At 37.8% G+C, this 18,521-nt stretch overlaps 1 protein-coding gene across 5 annotated transcripts in view; it reads left to right on the top strand.

Annotated features, from left to right (window-relative positions):
* The window catches only part of PLAG1 (PLAG1 zinc finger), a 44,772-nt gene that overhangs the window by 7,526 nt on the left and 18,725 nt on the right, over window positions 1-18,521 (top strand). The gene's annotated exons all lie outside the window — the stretch shown is intronic.

The raw sequence follows: 18,521 nt of genomic DNA, 5'->3' as shown, positions 1-18,521 counted from the left end.
TCCTAAGCTCCCTCTTTAATAAAACACCCTTACATTCCATGTAGATGATCTGAGTGTCTGTTTTTCCTTATTGAAGTTAATTCTATCTTGATCATTTTCTCCTTCCAGGATAGTACTTTAAAAAAATTAATTAATTTAGTTCAATATGCTTATATGGAAATATCCCAAAGTAAACTTCTATTGTGCTCTAGTTACATAAAACACATTTATGGAAAGTATCTTAGTCTTTGCTCACTTTAAAGATACACTGGAAAAGATGCTTCCATTAATTTTTTGTAGAAAGAGAGATTACTTCCTTCATACACATTTTGGGGGAAATGCAGTCAAACAACTTGTAATTTTTAAAATGTATTTGGTACTATTAATGGGACATTTCCTTCACTGTCCATTGCTGTTACAGAGAATTCATTACACTGACTCAAAATGTAATTTCAGTTCTTTAAAAAATAATGACAAGAATGAAAATATGTACACCCATCCCTCTATTTGCGGATTTGATATTTGCGGATTTGATTATTCATGGATTTGATTAATATGTCCTCTCTAGGAATATCTAGGTCCTCCAGTGCAACTCTATGGTCAACTTTAACTAAAAGTTGCACTGAATGACCTAGAGATTCCTAGAGAGAATACCCTGCTAGGCATTTGTAGCTCCTCCAGCACAGTTCTGTCAGTCAGTGTCTGTAGGACATTGACCACAGAGTTGTACTGGAGGTTCCTAAAGAGGTGACCTCTCAAGTAAAAACATGGTGTTTCTGTATTTGCGGTTTTTCCATATTCACGAGGGTCTTGTGCCCCTAACCCTAGTGAATATGGAGGGACACGTGTATTTTAAAGGTAGGAAATACAAGTTTTGAAAGATTGTTGATTTAATAACAAAATTTTCCTCATACCATTGTCAGGATGTTTTTAACGCTATAGGGATCAGCCTGATGGAAAGCCATGAACTATAATCTGGGCCAAGTTGGGACCAATTCTGACCCTTTACTATCTCTTATATGTATACATCATGGATAAATTTATCTTATCTTTGAATAATAGATAACAGCACCCTAGTTTAATATTTTCATGTGTTTGGGTGCTCAGGGTATGTAAATATCTTTAATTATTTATTAAATATATAAAAACATCTCATAACCAAAAACATAAAACACAGCACTTCTAAACAAACTGCAAACCTGCATACATACATAATTCATAAACAAAAACAAAAGACACTCCCCTACTATCAGTCTGTATAACCCCCAACAAATTACTACTATATCTTATAATTACAAAGCTTATTGATTCTAATAACCTAATCTGTGTACAACCTTGTTGTAATAAAAACAACAGACAAGAATCATTTATATCACTCCTCTTCTTTCATCGTCATACTAACCCATCTTGTTCCCTCTTTCCATCCCCCTTCTTTATACTGTACTCACTTCCTTAATTCTTTCTTACCCTTCCTCTTTCCTCTTTCTCCTACCCCTCTTCCTTATACTTCATCCTTCCATTCTTCTTTGTTTTCCCCTCTCCACATACCTCATCTTACCCCCTCCTTCCTTTTATTACTCCCTCTTCTCTATCTGCTCCCCTCTTCACTTGCTCTTACCTTCCTACACCTACACTCATCCCCTTCCCTTCTTCACCTTCCTTGCATTCCCTCAACCACCTATTTTCACTAATATTCCAACTACCATTCCATAATACTTTGTATATTTCTGTCTTTTCTCTCCTCTTTGACTTTCTTTAGGTATCTCTTCCTCTCATGGGCTCCATTTATTATCATACCATCCTGAGACTTTTTCATCCTTATCTATTTATCTCCTCTTAGTCTTATTTCTATCTGTTACTTGTATCTATATTCTAATCTATTTTTCAACTCTAATCCTACAAAGTTACATTGTTAACTAAAATTTACTATTGCTATTTTTCCACATTTCTCTTCATGAATTTTTATCACTATCCATTCCTTATTAAATTGTTTCAAAGTATTATGTTTCCCTGAACATGTTAACCTATCCATTGCTTCATACAGTTTTATTAACCAATCTTCTTTCGTGGCAATGTTTCAGTTTTTCCATTTTTGGGGTGTACATTATTCTTGCTGTGGCTATCATATAATAAATTACTTTTCCATGTTTCCTTTCCAAGCTATCTTCCATTATTCTAATAAGAACAATTCTGGTTTTAATTGTAATTTGATTTCCAAAATATTATTTACAAGTTCTTTTATTCCTTTCCAATGTTTTTTAACTGGTGGGCATGTCTACCAACGGTGTTAAAAACTTCACTGCTCTTTTTTAAATTTCCAGCATCTACCATCTTTCAACTTGTACAGATACCATTGCTAAAACATCTATCGCTTAGATTTGTGAAACTGAATATCTAATCCCTCTCATCCATCTTTTCCCCCATTGTTCTAAATGTATTAGATATCCTGTGCTTCTTGTCCATTTGATCACTGAGTTTTTAACAATTTCTTCTTCCATTTCTATTTGTAATAGTGCTTTATATGTTAACCCTATGGTTTTCTGTTGATCTCCAGAAACCATTTTTCCCAATTCAGACTGGTTACCATGTTCTTCAAAACTCTGTTTCTTCCCATCCATTCTAAACATTTCACAAAGTTGTCTATATATAAATATCAACTTGCTGAAGCCAATTAGCTTGGGGTCTCGCCAGTGGCTGCCTAGCACCTAGGAACTTAACAGGCTACCTTGAATTCCATTATAGAAATAATGGATAGAAATGTACAAAAATAATCAGTGGGACTCTTCCTTTCTTCCATTAAACCATGGATTCAAACTCCAGGTTGTTTGATGAAAGCATTTTCTAGCTAATTTGTGATAGCAAATGAGATTTTGAACAGTAAGGGTCTTTAGGAAAACAATTATGTATTTATGTGTGCATGATGTTATAAATGGATGAAGTGAATTTGTATCGGGAACTACAAAACCATGCACATTTATGAAGCTTGCCGAATAAACCTGGGAAGACTTTTTCATCTCAGTATGTATCAGCATTTCTGTGCAGATTAATTTAGTACACTGTGTGGTGAAATTAAGTGGCAAATTTGAATCACATTGAAATCCCACTTCCTTATTATATTTATTTCTATCCTGCATTTTTCGCAGTGTGGAACTCAAAGTGGCTGACAACATGTTAAAAGCACATAGTTAAAAATGCACAGAATACAAGAGTTAAAACAAGATTTTAAAAAATCACAAAATATAAAACCAGATTAAAACATACAGTCAGCCCTCCTTATCCACAGATTTCTTATCCACAGATTCAAGCATCCACAGTTTGAAAATCCCCCCAAAAAAGTATAAATTCCAGATATCAAACCTTGATTTTCCATTTTATATAAGGGACACTGTTTTGCTATGCCATTGCATTTAATGGGAGTCGAGCATCCACAGATTTTGTTATCCACAGGGCATCCTGGACCCAAACCCCAGCGGATAATGGACACAATAGTACAACAATTAGGAGCACCCAGTGCATTGTTTAGTTGAGACAAATGCCTGTCTAAACAGAAAACTCTGTACTTGTCTACAAAAAGAAAGCATGGAGTACGACAATCTAACTTCTTTGTGAAGACAGTTCCAGAGACTAGGGGCAGCGACCGAAAAGACTCCCTCCATATTCTCACCAGAGCAGGTGAGAGAAGCGCCTGCCCAGCAGATCTCAAGAAACTCATTATTACATATCATTTTTATTCCTGGTTTACTATGTTTTCACTGCAATGTTCCAGACCTCCTGCTTAAACAAGAACAAATTGCTTTTAATAAAGTTTTATACAATACATGGCTCAGCAAGAAATTAAATATTTTGATCCATATATCCATCTCAAAGATGTATAGCAATGCTACTCAGAGTTGTGGTCCATAGAATGGGGCTGCGCTATGATGCATCAGCTGCTCTCTACAGTGAATTGTCAGGAAAATAGTAATATGATAGTAATATGGCATAGATATGGTAATGGTCTCTGGCACAGTGATGGGGTTAAGGTGGGGAATTGATAGCCCACAAGGTCAGCTTCAGAAGCACTGGTTTAAAGGCCATACAGCGAACCCTTGGTATTTGCTGGGGTTTGGTTCCAGGACACTCTGGGGCTACCAAAATCCGTGGATGCGCAAGTCCTATTAAATACCATGGTATAGTGAAATTGTTTCCCTTATATAACATGGCAAAATTACGGTATGCTTGTTAGAATTTATATATATATATATATATATATATATATATATATATATATGTGTGTGAATGTTTTGAAGCTGTGGGTCGGTGGTTGAATCTATGGATAAGGAGCTCCAACTGTATATGGAACAGTGATATACGCATACTATCATTTCATATCATTCAGATGTTAGAGATAGTGAACAATCATATTCACATGCAAACTTTTCTGTATGTTCATGCCTTGTCTTAGTAATTTTTCAATAAATTTATTTGAGAAGTTAGCCAAGGGGTTTGAATCTCAACTTCCCTTCTGGAAAAGAGTTAATGGTGGGCTACAGACTGCCGCTTTGCGGCGGTCTGCCACCGCCGCCGCTTGCTCCGTGCGGGAGCCGTAGCAGTCACACCGCGCGGCTCCCGCACGGAGCAAAAAAGGAGCTCCAAAATGGAGCTCCTTCTTGCGGCGCCTCTGTGACGTCGCGAGGCGCCGCTGGCGCATTCGCGACGTCATAGGTGCCGTGACACGTCTGGACGCTATGCGTCCGATACGTAAAGATGGCGGCGCCCGTATGAACAGGGCGCGCCATCTTGTACGTATTCTATACGTACTAGGGTTAGGGGGGTGCGGAAGCACCGCCCCTTCCTAACCCTAGTACGTATAGAATACGTACTAAATGGCGGTGTGTAACCCGCCAATGTTATCAGATTAGTGCTTTCTCTGTGCCCTCTGCAGCTCTCTTTGTCCTGTGAAATTGTATTTGTGGGGATGAGCCTGGGGACTACAGGTGGAGTGAAAAGTTCGAAATGTACTCTTATCTTTTAAAGTATTTGAGATTTTAACATGTAGTTTGTTTAAATTATCGTAGTAGTTTACAGTGCGTCCGCGCCATACATGGGCATACCATATGTGGCTTTTAGCTTACGCTGAAGCCGCACTGTGGGAAAAACAATGCTACATGTGCCAGTGGCACGTGCATCACATGCACGCACCCCATTATTTTCAGTTGGGCTCAAGCATATGTGTTTTATTTCTTATGCGAGGGAGGGGTCTGGAATGGATTCCTGCGCAAGGGCAGGGCCCACTGTAATTATTTTTAATGTATTATTTGTGTATGCTTTAAATTGTATTTTTTTTAAAATGTTGTAAGCCGCCCTGAGTACCAGTCAAGGGAAAAGGCCAGGATATACATAAATATAATAATAATAATAATAATAAGTATTACATAATGTATTTCTTGTACATCCCTTATCACATATGAGATTGTAAATCTACAAACAGTGTGCTAGTGATAGTACCTAAAAAGTAGATTTATGAAACTCCCTTTCAAATATATATCATACTGCCTGGAAAACTGGGACTAACTGCCTGGACTAAGTGTGTATTAGTCAAAAGTTTATGTTAAGGAACTGTATGGTTATTCAGATTCCCAAAGCACTGCAGTACTTGCAAAGATTTTGTATAATCGCTATGTGTCCATTACCAATAACATTTGCCCCAAACTTTCACAGAAAAGCTAGATTAGTAATATTTCTAGTCTCTGTGAGGTATGTTATATGAACTCCCCTGACTTCTAGATTTGCTTAAATAACAGTAATCTTTAACAGAAGTTTCATTTGCATTTCTGGCACATTCTAGAGCCCAAATTGTCTTGAACATACTGGACACTAAGCTGTTCTGAGGCTATGTTTTAAATGAGCAGTTAATTGATTCTGCAAAGCAGTTGGCACTCATTTTACCATCTGATCACCCTCTTTCTTCACATTTTCAGAATGTAAATTGAAATTCTTCATCATGGTCTCTGTGATGCAGACAAATGGATTGTCCTGTACCGTGCATGCACGGTTCAGAGATGACCACTCAAAGGTCTGCTGTTACAGGTATTCAAGCGGCTTCTGGCGGGTTCAGGGGCACGGTGTTCAGATGATGCACGCCCCCAAAGCCATGCCAATAGGGTGGGAGAAAGACTTTCCAGGAGCGGATTAAATCTCCTCTGCCGGTGCAACCCATTTGGATCTGCACTGGTGGCTATCTGGTTGCCACAGTCCTGGCCAAATTGGACAACTAACCAGCTTGCTCCCGAAGTGGGCTGCCAGTATGCTGTCAAAGAGGCCACCAGCCAGAGCGCTCCTGGAAAGTCTGGCTCCTGTATATCTTTAAAACCATTGCTTCTGAAGCAGATCTTGTTACCCAATCAAAATATTACCCACTTATTATCCTTCATGCCTGTCTGCTTCACCCCAGTGTCATTCACTGAAGGAATACAGAAAATCCTTTTCAGTAACCAAGCAAATAAAAACAAAAAATAGCATTTGAACATTTTATGAGACATCTTAGATTACAGACTGGCATGCATCTTGTACCTGATGAAAACAGCTGCCAAAATAAGGTTTAAGATTAACATAATCTACAAATTAGTGTGTTCCAATTGGTAAGCAGATGGTAAGGTTCTTGAAATAACTCTCAATGAATTCTGCAATTTTATTGTTCAACAATGCTAGGGGAAGCGGTTAAATATGGATGTTCTTCTTGGTTGATAATATTTTGATTGGGTAATAAATAATAAAATAGTAGATTTGGAAATCACTATATACTCTCAAAACCTCCAAACAGGATTCTACAAGAAATACATTATAGTGGCTGTAACTATCTGCTCTGTAAAGTAATCTATAAATATTTGAAATAAATAAACAAGTTGTGAACAGTACCACTGTAGCAGCTAGGAGGAGAATTCTAACCAAATGTGACACACAGTTATGCAGGTCAAAGCATTTTAAAAAGGAATTACATACCAACATTAGCTCTGTCATTCTTGCTGTGGTCTAATATCACTATACCATTTCCATAAGATATTGCAGTGTAATTTGTGAGATGTCATTGTAAATTAGCTATTAATTTTTTTATTATGATAGCTTCTATATTTATTGTAGGTATTTACAGGCCTCTTTGTGTACAGGTTCTTTCAAGGTGATGAATAGCAATAATATAATGGGACATTATTGCATTACAGTAAAAATGCAGACATGTGGAAACAAGCAACATTATTTAAAATATTATTCAATCAGTATCGTTTTTAACAGCATGTCCATGTTAATATTGCAAATTGAAAAATGATGTTTTCAAACTTCAGGATCCAGCTAGGAGAGTAGCGATCCTATTTCCACATCCCAAGTCCCTCTTCAGACCTTGTTTTGGAGTAGTAGGGAGCCCTCCAAAGCTGAATGTCATATGTTTAGTTAATTTTATTTGTTTACTTTATTTATAGAGAACTTAGGTGGTGTAGTGGTTTGAGCATTGGACTAGGACTCCGGAGACCAGGATTTGCATCCTGGCTCAGCCATGTAAACCCACTGAGTGACTTTGGGTGAGTCACATGCTCCCAGCCTAAGTAGATGGCAATGACAAACCCTCTGAAGAAACTTGCAAAGAAAACCCTATGACAGGTTCACCTTAGGATCACCATAACTCAGAAACGACTTGAAGGCACACAACAAACTTGCTCCCAAGGTGGCTTCCAAATACATTAAAGTATTACAGAAAGTTCAAGACAAATTTTAAAACACCACGTTAAAACATTAAAACAGGGGTAGGCAACCTGCGGCCCACGGGCCAGATGCAGCCCGGCGAGGCCTTGGGACCGGCCTCAGCCCGGTTCTGCCGCCGATTGCCCGCCAGGTCCTTTGGAAGGTAATTGTCTATAGAAGCCTCAGAAACATGCATTTATATTAACATTTTTTTAAAAATCAGCAATTTTTTTCGTGTGTCCTCCATTTTTTTAAAAAAAGTGTCTTCCATTTGAAAATTTTGTCCTACATTTGTCCTGGTTTATTTATATAGTTAAGTTTTTTTAAAAAAATTAATTATTTATTTTTTGGCTTCGGCCCCCCAGTTGTCTGAGGGACAGCAACCCGGCCCCCGGCTCAAAAAGGTTGCCTACCCCTGCATTAAAAGGTTGTGTGAAGGGCTGCAGGGTAGAAGAGATGCAAGTTTTTTGCAGTAGTGGGCATTGGTTAGACTGACATTGGACACACCGAATTTTTTTTTGAATGCTAAGATAACAGAAGCCAACGATATATCTCTTGGAGAAGTTTCCACAGAGTAAGGACTACTCTTGAAAAGCCTCTATTGCTAGTGTATATCAATATAGGAAATCTTTGACATGGGCTGGTGAGCTAGGCATCAGATACCACTCTCATGGCACAGGCAGGTTCATAGGTTTCTAGGTGGTCCTTGAAATCCCCTTAGGATTTTAAAGGTCAGGACCAGCACTTTGACCCAGAAATGTGCAAGTAACCAGTAGAACTGGAGTGAAAAATCAGTGTGATATGTCCCCCTTAACTCCTGTCCCCAGATAGTACTTAGTAAGCTATTTGTACCCCAAAGAGGTGAAGAAGGGTAATGTTGTCTCCTAGCACCATGAGATTATTCACTCCTGCTGTTTTTGCTCTATACTCCATGTGATTTCCGAAGTTAGCTACAGTGCTTGATAGTTATTGCTGTTATTCAGTCTGTCTTCAGGCCTGGCTACGAGATGAAGACAGTATTGATCGCCTTATTGGATGACCTACCCAAGGAACTCGACATGGGAAATTTGTCCCTGTTGGTCTTGCTGGACTTCTAGGCAGTTTTCAGTACCATCAACCACCAGTGGGGGCATTGTTGTGCAGTGGTTCCAATCTTCCAGCCAGTTGTAGGGAGCATATAAATCACTTATTGAAACAACTTCACTGGCTTTGTTTCTGGGCACAGTTCAAAGTGCTGGTCATGATCTATAAAGCCCTATACGGCTTAGGTCCAGACTATGTGAGATATTGTATCACCCCATATGAACCTGCCAGAGCCCTAAGATCTTCAGGGGAAGACTTTCACTTGGTCCCATGTTTGCTTGGTTAAGACACAAGAGAGAACCTTCTGGGTGGCTGCTCCCACCCTCTGAAATGCCTTTCCACAGGAGGCTAAGTTGGCCTCCACCCTGCTTTCCTTTCTCCAGCAAGCAACAACAACAAAAAAAGGTTTTAATTCAGGCAGGATTTTAATTTATAATCATGACAGGGTAGCTTCTATATGGGGTGTGCATTTTAGGTTTTTTTTAATGTATATAATTTTTTACTGTTTTTACTTGGATGTGTTTAATTGGTTTAAAAATTCTCTTGTAAAGTTTTTTAAAATGTTTTTATTGATGAGCTGCCTCAAGTCATTTCTTACTTTTGGTGACCCTAAGATGAACTTATCATGGGGTTTTCCTGGCAAGCTTTGTTCCGAGAGGGTTTACCTTTGCCTTCCTCTGAGGCTGAGGGAGTGTGACTTGCCCAAGGTCACCCAATGGTTTTCCATGGCAGAGCAGGGATTTGAACCCTGTTCTCCAGAGATCTAGTCCACTGCCCAAATCGGTAAAGCATGCTGGCTCTCTGTCAGTAGTCAGGTTATAATTGCTACAAGGTAATGCTTGTTAGCTTACACACTTGAGAAACTTCTTTTATTATTTCGATAGTTTTTGAAAAATCTTTCGCTCAGTCCAAACAATTTACAGAGTTGTTAGTAAGTACTGATATTATAACTTGTATATTTGCTGCTCAGAAATGCTTAAGTTTTTAGCCCCAATTCTTGTAATTATGCTTTTGGGGGTCTGTGTACTTCATCACTTCTCATGGTTTCCCTTTAAGTAACTGCCATCAAGTCGACTTCAGCTTATTGGCACCCCTATGAATGAGAGACCTTCAAGCCACCCTGTCATCAACATCCCTGCTCAGGTCTTTCAAAGTCACAGTCATGGCTTCCTTGACTGAGTCTACCCATCTGAAATATGGTCTTCCTCTTTTTCTACCGCCTTCTACCTTGCCAAGCATTATTGCCTCTTATAGTGAGTTGTGTGTTCTCATAGTGAGTTGTGTGTTCTCATGATATGGCTGAAGTATGACAGTCTCGGTTTAGCTGTCTTGGCTTTAAAGCAGAATACAGGCTTGATTTGCTCTAGAACCCCTTTGTCTTTTTAGCATTCCATGGTATCCTTAGAACTCTTCTCCAGCACCACATTTCAGATGAATTTATTTTCTTTCTGTCATCGTTTTTCACTGTCAAGCTTTCACAAACATACATAGAAATTGGAAATACAATGGCACGGACAATCCTAACTTTAGTTTGTTGTTGTGTGCCTTCAAGGCATCCCCATTGTTTGGCAACCCTAAGGCAACGCTTATCACAGGTTTTTCTGGGGCTGAAAGTGTGTTGCTTGCCCAAGGTCACCCAGTGGGTTTCCATGACTGAGTGAGGAATCAAACCCTGATCTCCAGAGTCGTAGTCCAGTGCTCAAACGGCTACACCAAGCTGGCTTTTCCTAACTTTAGTATTCAGTTATATATCTGTACACTTCAGGATCTTGTCTATTTCTTCATAGCTGTCCTTCCAAGTCCTAGTCTTTGTCTAATTTCTTGACTTCAGTTTTCATTCTGACTAATGACTGAATCAAGGTATGGAAAATAACTATTTCATTGTCTTAATTATCTGCTTAAATAACCTGTGGTCATTACTTTTGGTTTCTTAATGTTAAACAGTAACCCTTCCTTTGCACTTTTTTCCTTAACTTTTTTCAGGAATTCTTCCAAGTCTTTGCTATTTTCTGCTAGTAGTCTGGTGCCTTCTGTGTATCTTAAATTGTTGGTATTCCTTCCTCCAATTTTCAGACCTTCCTCTGAGTCTAATCCTGCTTTACATATGATATGTTTAGCATACAAGTTAAACAGATAGGGTGATAACATGCATTCCCATTCTTGGTTTAAATTTCCTTTTGATTTCTCAGATCTTGTATAAGAGATCTCTTTTTCTTCCTTTTTTGTTGTCACGTTCCATTTCTCTGCATTGATTATTATACTAGTTCTCCTTGTCCTTGCTCACAAGTTGTGGAACAGTTGCATTCAGGATTCTGACTCTTTTACTTTTGCTTCTCATTAGTCCTTAACTATTTGAAGAGTTTAATTTGTCAGCCAGTGAGGTTTATCTTTCTTTTTGGCTGCATATAGTGTCTTTTTGCATTCTTCCCTGCCAAAGTCCCTGGTTTCAGTCCAATGTTCTTTTGGCTCCCAGTCAATGAGGCTTACTAGCAAAAATCTATTTTTCTATTATTTCAGGTTGTATTTTGGTACATTATTTGGTTTAGTGTTCTTCCTTAGTTTTACAGTTCGCCCTTCCCATACACCGGGGATCCATTGTGGGGGGGGGGGGAACCCATATGGGGAAAAGAGTGAGTCCGCAACCCATAATTTCTGCCGGGGCTTGCCTTCCACGTAACTTCAAAGGAGAAGGCTAAATGTCTCACAGAACTACAGTTCCCAGAATTCCCTACCATTGAGCCAGGGCAGTTAAAGTGATCTTAGACTGGATTATTTGTGCAGTGTGTTTTGGACCAGTGACAAAAATAGATTACTATAAACTCTTAAATACATTGCCTATATGGTACATCTGTCTTCAAATCTGATATTTCATTTTCCCATTTATATGAGTGTATAATATCCATTTACTTAAAAATATATCTCTGTGTGTCAGAGAGGATGCTGTAAGTCTTACAGTCTGAGAATACAACTGTGATGAAGGCTTTGGTAACTTAACTGTCTTGGTCAGACAGTCATCTGTGACCCTTGAGGGCCATTGAGACTGAACTACATGTGTTTGTGTTGTGTTGGATCTGACAGTCCTGAGAGTCCCCCCTTAAATTTAGATATATTTTTTCATGTATGCAGCACAATATATCATGCAAAAAGAGTAGAGAGTAATGAAGAGGATTGCAATCGTTCAGGGAGAGCAGAAGTCTGTTCTTGTTCAAAGAATGGAAGCCAGAATTCAAGCCACTTAAAATATTTTATTGTATGGTTTTTGAAGTATGTTCTGTCCATTGGGATGCTGTCATGCCTGTTAAGGCTTGGACTCTATTAACTTGCTTTTCAAAACTTTAAGAAAAACAAACTTGGACTTAATGTGCATTTTTAAATGCAATAAATTCTCCAATTTTTTTGTGGGTTTTTTGGGCTATGTGGCCATGTTCTAGAGGATTTTCTTCCTGACGTTTTGCCAGCATCTGTGGCTGGCATCTTCAGAAAAGATTCATTCTCTGAAGATGCCAGCCGCAGATGCTGGTGAAATGTCAGGAAGAAACTCTTCTAGAACAGTTTACACTGTCAGAATTTTCGTGGCTGTCATATATGGAGTATTGTTTAGTGTATATTGCTCTTTTTCTTATTTTAGTTTTTGTTTTGGTGGTTTTGAGGTCTTGGAAAACCTTAATCTAAGAGATGACTTATAAATCTTTGAAATAAAACAGATATCTATAGAACGCTGATTCAGATAAAGAATACACTCAAACTTACATTTACCCTATATCCATCAATAATCACCTATAATGTATTCATATTTTGTTCTCAGAAATGGCTATATTATCTGTGCTATTGCTGTCACTTGCAGATATACCACATAATGGCTTTTTAAAGAATTGGTCTGTTTTCTCTTTATGTTCTACTTCTTTGAATGCTACATATATGCTGCATGTCCTCCAGACAGATTAAAAGGTAGTGGAACAATTGATTCATAGTGTGCTTTTCACCTCAAAAAAATTGGGTTGTACGTTCTCTGTTCTCTGTACGTGGAAAAACAAATTGCTGAATATAGTACATATTCTGTGTATGCATGGATGTGTATGGCTCAGATCCAAGTTGCATTTTTCCACATAATGAGTGCTACCATTTTCATGGGGGGCATTGCTTTTGGAATTGCTTTTGCTGTTTGCTGCCTTCTCTTAACCTTTGTTCAAGTTTGGTGAAAAGGGTCAGCATAGAAGCTGTTCTCTGCTGTCTTTTAATCTCAGTTATGGTCAATCTTTTGACTTTTCCCTTCAAATGACTGCAGCATGCACACCCTATTGCAAACTGGGGAGTAAATAGCAGACTTACTGGAGAATGAAAATGTTGAAAAGAGGTGCATTATAAAGTGCAAAAGACTCAAGAGGAACAATATGAAAATTAGTGTGAGAACTGAATTCTAACCTACACACCTAGAATGAAGTGGACTACTTCTAGCTGTCTATATCTTCTTAATATCGTAAGGTAAGAGTTTCTGTTTGAGTTCAGTATAAATTGATACTCTAAGTTCACTTGGTGTAGGGTAGTTCTGTAATACATTAAGTCACAATGTAGTTCTACCACTAATACTTTCTTAACAAACTAGTCTGTAACCTTAGTAGGAAGATCTGAAGTTCTTACAGTTTTCACTGTCTGCCTGAGGATGGTTCCATTATAGTTTATTTTTGACATGCTATATCAGCTCTGGTAGCATTTATGCATGTGAAAATGCATTGTGTTGAGTCCTATTTTGAGGAAAGGTTGTTTATAAATAAAATTATTTATAAAAATAATGGTATTGTTTTTTTCTTCCCCTAGCAAAATGGTGTGACCTTCTTTTAAAGTATGAAAGTATTTGCATGCTGCATGTCCTTTGGGGGGGGGGGAATGCTGTGTTGCTCAAATACAATCGGCCATCCATATCCACGGAGTCAAACATCCAAATATTCCCCAAAAATATAAATTCTGAAAAGCCAGTTGTGATTTTGCCATTTTATACAAGGGACATCACTTTACTACCTCGCTGTATTTAATAGGACTTGAGCATCCCCAGATTTTGGTATCCATGGGGGTTCCTGGGTCCAAACTCCAAGGACCTTCTGTACTGTCAGATGAGTTATGTGTTTGCATAAGCTACCAGGATAACCACACATCCTTCTATACACTATGTTTTTGCAGACATTAAAGCATCCATGAATGAAAGTGAGGTTGATGACTGTGGAAGTAGCACTTTCAAAAAACATTGTTGACCCAGAAGTGCTGTTTCGTCTGTAGCATCTGTATCACAAAGTCTTGTCTAATCAGCATCGTCAAATGATGGGAACAAACTTATACTGTATGTATCTCTGTGAAAGGTAGCCAAAAAAAACCTCCCAAGAATAATCACATTAGCGGACAAGATGATTTCCTAGAGGAGATAGCATATTTTGGCAAGATGCATTTCACTAATATCTAGATCTTCATACCATTTTTGTAGCTGATATTTTTGGATAAAAATCTCTTCTTAACTTTGAATATGAATGTGTCATGCAGTCTGTATAAGAAAAAAAATAAAAGTGCTTGCAATACTAATAAGGATGGGTAGACAGGGTTAGGGAAGAATAGTCATTAACTAATTTGTGGTTTTTTAAAACAAAAGCATTGAAAAAAAGGAGAAAATAGCTACTCGCAGAGTATAGCAGTAAAAAATTCTAACAAAGTTTGGAAGTGGTCAACTGTTTGTCTTGCTGACTGACAACGCAAATAATATGAAAGCAGCATGGGGCATCCGAGCGGATAACTATCCAGATCTTACTGCAATAGAATGTGTTTCACATGGCTTAAATCTGTTTCCTAATGATTTTTATGAAGTTGGACACACTGGAAAAGATCTTCAGAAGGCAAATGAAATTATATGTGATGTTTATTCATATTGGATCTGAAACATACAAGAAGAAAAGAATGGGAAGGATAAAATTATAACAGTCAAACTTTGTAATAAAATTAAATGGATTGATGTGGTAATCTCATTTGAAAATTTATTTTAAAAATTCTTCAAGAAACAGTTTAAATTGAAGAACACAATAGTTATAGGCATATGGAACATTTTTCAAAATAATATATTTTCTGAGTTCAGCTGCAAAACTTGAAGATTTTACTACAGCTTTCTTCAGCTGTTACTCTGTCTGAATGCAATGGTGCAGTGTGGTCAGACATTCTTCACCTTTGTGCCCAGATGAAATCTCTTGTGTGTGACAATCTAAGTTTATCTCCTCTTGCAAGTAAGGAAGAAGGAAATGTGAAATCCTCATTCAAAAATGAGAAGAAATTTGTTGGCCAGCTGGTTCATGCAGTTGCACTCATCTTGGGACTACCATATGGGGCTTGAAAAGTGGAATTAGAGCAGGATAGTAACTTCTGTGGTTATCTTATCTCACAATATTATGACTGTCCAGTAACTGTAGGTCATCAGTTGCTGGAGCGCTCCTTATTGATGGGCAAAATCTGTCAGTTTCTGTTAGTTGAATCTGCATTTCAACTGTTGATGCACATGTACAGTAATAAATTACTCTCAAAGGAGTTCCAATATGCGAACAGTCGTGCAGTGCAAGTGGGTGTGATTATGTTCCTCTCCCCCTCTCTCGCTGTTCTCAAGTGGGTTGGGTTTTTTTCTTTTTCAATTTCTTTTCTTTTATTTGCTTTTTTAAAAATTTAATGGGGTGCCATAAACATGTATTTGCGCTAAAAAGCACACTGGGAAGGACATAAGGCATGGAGCATGCAGAAGACAGATGCTGAGACAGAACCAGCAGCATAGCAATTTGGAAGAGCTGTGGAATAATGACTGTCCCTCACCTGGTATGTTTGCATTTCCTAGACTAACCCAATTGTGGCACCTTACAAGCCTGGTGTGATAAAGTTCTTAGATCCAAGGTTCAAAGGCTGTTCAGCACTGATAGTATCATTGCTGACAGATTTGACTGGACTAGCAAACAAGCAGCACATTCAGGACTTAATATTGGAAAGGTCTTTTTAATGTTTCAGAATATAGAACCTCTTCAAGAATTTAATTGAGGACAACCGTCTGGGAATCTATTAAGAATATTCCTCCTGCAACATGATGACAAGGCTTCTGTAGAAAATTGCCTCTGATATGTCTTCCTTTATTCCAGATTACTTCAACTGCTAAAGGATATGAAAGAAATTGGCAAATATTTAGAAATACCCAAATGAAATCCATAAATGTAATATGAAAGAAAGATAGATACTAATTTTCCCCACAGTGAATGTGACATATATTGTAATTGTATAATAATACAATTTTGAAATGTTTAGTATTTCAGCATTAAGTTAAAATTTATATCCAAATAATGATTTTTTTGGTTTAATTGTGGTTTCTGTTTTCACTTTTTCCTATTTCTCAGCTGGCATAAAATAAGGTGTATGTGGAGCATAGGATGTAGCAGTTTTCAGCTCTCTCTTTAATACAGAATATATTTACATTTTTGCTTGTGCAAACCAGGGCTTTTGTATTTTTAAATTACATAAGTATGCAAAATACTACAATTTCAATTGCTAAGATAGGACTGATACATTACATATTGCTAAAGCAGTAAAATAAGTTTAGGTCTGATATGAAAACAGGCATGCATATTTAATCTTTTCTACAAATTTCTATTCTTTTTTCCACAGCGGAAATTTTTTCTGTGCTTTCAAAATTTCTACAAATTTTATATCTATAGGCACCACACCACTGTTTTTTCATGCCAGCATCTTAAGTTTCAGCAGCCTAATTGAAGATTATATTTATTTATTTTCCATGTTTCCAGAGTATGCTATAGTTGCACCATTTCCAGAAGCTCCTTGTGAAGAAATTTGGTGTCACATCCAAGTGTTGAAGATCAAGTATGACATTATCATTACCAGAAACTTATTTCAGTAACATTATTAATGCATTCATGTCTGTATGTGTTGTGAGAGGAGAGACCAAAAGTTTCACTTGACTTGCAGCAGATTGTTTGGCTCAGTTGTTTACTGCAATCTGCAGAGAAAGAAAACTGAAGCTTATACTAAAAGAAGAAATGTATATGTGCAGAGGTGAAGTTGTAATGAGTGCAATGTGAGAAAGTAGCATAACTGTTGAAGTGCTACAGACATTAAGTTTGTATGTATGTACAATTTCCTTTTTAGATACTTTCGTTCTTACATGGCAGAAGAGCAAGATATAAAATATGTGTATGAGTGAATTTGTAGACACTGAAGTTTCTATAAAACTGAAGAGGGGGGCAGAATTCTAGGATAATTGACATCCAAATTTGGGTATATACCAATGGTTCCCAACCTTTGATTCCCCAGATGTTTTGGACTTAAGCCCATAATTCCTGACTGTTGGCCAAGTTGGCTGGGGCTTCTGGGATCTGAGGTCAAAAACAAATGGAGGCCACTTTTGTAAACCAGCAGTAGGAATCATGATTCTCCTGAATGATGTTGTGCTGCAATTTCTATGAGGCCTAGCAAGCATAGTCAGTGGAGAGGAACGTTAGGAGTCTGACAGTATCTGGAAGGTCACATGAATCCCAACCATGGTGTTAACATTTAGTAAATGGCCCAACTCTTTAAAATGTATCAGAACCTCTGTTTGATGAGTTGCAGTCTTATTTGATAGTTATAACAAGGCCCTTGATTTTATTCACTTTGAACATGGAATTCATATTTATTACACACACACACACACACACACACACACACACACACACAATAGGTCATGAAGTTGAATTTTGAAAATACAAGTGATTGAGCCACCTATAACTCCCAGTATACTGCTGCTTGAGGGGAACCTACTCACTGAGGACACTTTACCCAGCAAAGGTCATCAAAAAGGAATTCCACAATAAACCATTGTATTTGTTATTGGAAGGGCTAAGAATACAGCTGTTAAACTGTTTTTTAACATTCATGTTGAAATTGTGTAAGAACTCGGTTGCCCACACCAAGAGTCAGTGGGATCATGAAGATGTAATAAAATCTGTTGATCTAAAACCTTCAGATGTAGTGCTAATTAAGTCATTTTTCTTTTTGTTAAACAGATGTGGTTTATTATTTTTGGTTTTTGAACTTGCTTACTGTTCTTTATGCACACTCTCTCTGTGTCATATATCTTAAAAAAGTAAAGACTGTACAATTAGACCTGGCACATGGTTGCATATTATACTAAGCATTCTTAAGCATGGTTTCTCCATAAAGTTGTTACTTCAGAGAATGACAGGGAGAGCCAGTAAAGCTGATAGTAGGTAAGTATTCTGAGCCTAGCATTTTTCATTAATATATGGAGTGATCCTGAAACTGGATTTTTGGTTTCTAATAGAAGTTCCCTAGATATCCTGAATCGGATACCAGTTGCAGAGACTGATGAGAGTGGCAACTGAAGATTTTTGCCATGTGGAAAACAGAGATGGATGTGTTGGTTTTAAATCAGGGAACAATTTAGCATTGGCCATTCTTATTTTTCCATGGTCTTATACCTAACATTACTTATCTTCTCTTCCTTTCTGTTTGTATTGGATACTATCCATAGTTCTGTCTGGAATAATTTATCTGAAGTACAGTGGGCCCTTCCCTTATGCGAGGGATCCGTTGTGGACTCCCCTCTGCGTAAGGGAAATCTCACGTATGCTGGTGCCCCATTAGAAATAATGGGGCCTGTGCCTGTGGCGCAGTGTGCGCACCATGGGCATGTATCCCATTACTTCTTCTGGGGCACGCCAGGGTTT

Source organism: Sceloporus occidentalis, unplaced genomic scaffold, assembly GCF_023333645.1.
Source record: "Sceloporus occidentalis isolate IW3139 unplaced genomic scaffold, rSceOcc1.0.p SCAF_3, whole genome shotgun sequence".
Taxonomy (NCBI): domain Eukaryota; kingdom Metazoa; phylum Chordata; class Lepidosauria; order Squamata; family Phrynosomatidae; genus Sceloporus; species Sceloporus occidentalis.
This window is presented reverse-complemented; position numbering and strand designations above follow the sequence as displayed.